This window comes from Cynara cardunculus, unplaced genomic scaffold, assembly GCF_001531365.2.
Source record: "Cynara cardunculus var. scolymus isolate 2C unplaced genomic scaffold, CcrdV1 Un_Scaffold_853, whole genome shotgun sequence".
In the NCBI taxonomy this organism is placed as follows: domain Eukaryota; kingdom Viridiplantae; phylum Streptophyta; class Magnoliopsida; order Asterales; family Asteraceae; genus Cynara; species Cynara cardunculus.
The window spans coordinates 141,164-143,368 of record NW_020200632.1 but is presented as its reverse complement, the minus strand read 5'-3'; positions in this window follow the sequence as shown (position 1 = coordinate 143,368).

The window sequence follows — 2,205 nt, the reverse complement described above, 5'->3', positions numbered from 1 at the left end:
TACATTAATTCCGATACGTGGTGATGATGATGGAATTAGATGCAGGTAGTGTAATTTGTGGAATGTGGATTAATTAAGTTGTAGCTTAATTACTCACTACATACAGGTCAGGTATTGATCATGTTGTTGATCCATTTGAATGCATGAATCATATGCATCCCATGGATTCATTCATTTGTGAGCTGAGCTGAGCTGAGCTGAGCTGAGGGTATATATATATATATATATGATCGGAGAGACCAGCTGATTGTTGGCGATGAAAACAAGAAAACAATTACTCTACTGCCTAGTATAGTAGTAAGATGGAGAAGGAGAAGGATATTTTAATTTGTTTGAAAAATCAAGAATTGATGGAATTTCTATTATCATACATATATATATATATATATATATATATATAGGCCTAATCAAATGAAAACTAATTAGTTTGTGGTAACCGTGAAATTCAATATTAACCACAAATCAATAGATAAATTAGGAAATTTATAATTTTGGTAATTTTGAATTAAAATTTTAATGCAAGAACATTTTTGGTATTTTAAAACTCTCATCTCTCCTCTCTTCTTCTCCGGCCACCGTCATTCGGTGATACCACAATGGTATCACAATGCATCATATATGTGCATGGGTATCACATTGAGGTCGTTTGTGTGGTCGATCGGAGATATAACATAGTGGTTTCACAATGCATCTTATATATGCTCAGGTATCACACTGTATCTTTTGTTTAACAGAGTTAATATTTTTATGTATCACAGTAGTATTACCGGAGGACGGTGGCCGGAGGACGGAGAGAGAAGAGAGGAGAGAAAATACTAAAATGTCCTTGCATTAAAATTTTAATTCAAAATTACCAAAATTATAAATTTTCTAATTTATCTATTAATTTGTGGTTGAGATTGGATCTCACGATTACCACAAACTATTCAGTTCTTTCTTGAATAAACCCCTATATATATATATATATATATATATATATATGATTATACATATTTACAGATAACATCTTTAATTATCAATAATTACGTTTCAACGTGATATTTTCGTAATTATTCTCCAAGAATAATTATATTTATAATTAACTTGATTTAATTCGGGTTTCTACAAATAAAAGCAAATATATTCTTTGTATGCGACATTATATTATATTACATGTATCGTATAATAACTTACATAATTATATTTATTAATAAATTAAAACAATAAAAATATTTAATAGATTTAAATCATTAAAGTTTGTAGTTAACGTCTACCATTCTATTAAAATTAACTAGAAGGATACTCACATAATGCAGCGACATACATTTTTATTTTAATATTTTGTTTTATTTTTTGTCATTGTTAATATAATATGGTTTATGTCGTTTTGAGAAAGATATTGTTTTCACTTTTGAATAAAAATAAATTTAAAGATATCATAAAAATTTGAAAAAATATATCAATATTAATATAAAATTAACTATTTAAAAGTTTTTTTAATACAATTTATTTAAGTCAACTTTTTATTATAATTTAATTTAGGTCTAATAACGAAGTAATTTATTTTTGACTTAACAATATAATTTTTATAAAGATAATAATTTTGTTATAACTCAATGATTATTCTAATTATATTTTAGATTGTTTTTTATTTAAAATGAGATGTTTATCCTATATTTGATTATGTTTATCTTGTATTTGATTATGTTTATCTACAGTTAGTTATACGAATTCAAAAATGAAGCTTTAATAAGTTGTATCTACGCATAATTACTTGTAATCTTAAATTTTAAGTAATATACATTAATAGTACTTTATGCATTAAAAAATAATTTTTAAAATTTTTTGTCAAATACTTTATAATATAGTATAGATTAATAAAACCCAATCCTCTATATATTAAATATTACCCATAAGGAAATGATATCACTTTACCTCAAAATTCAAATAAAATATAGAGTAAACAACACTTGGTTTTTAAAAAATAATAGTTCTAAAATTATAAGACAACTATCATAACAAGAATGATACTCGCACAATACAGCGAGATACATTTCAATTTTAATATTTTTTTTATCTTTGTCCCTATTGATATATACGGTTTTACATTGTTTTGAGAAAACAATAATGTTTTTATTTTAAATAAAATATAAATTTAAAGATATTATACAACTTTGAAAAAAATATATATCCATATTGGTATAAGTTAACTATTTAAAAATTCTC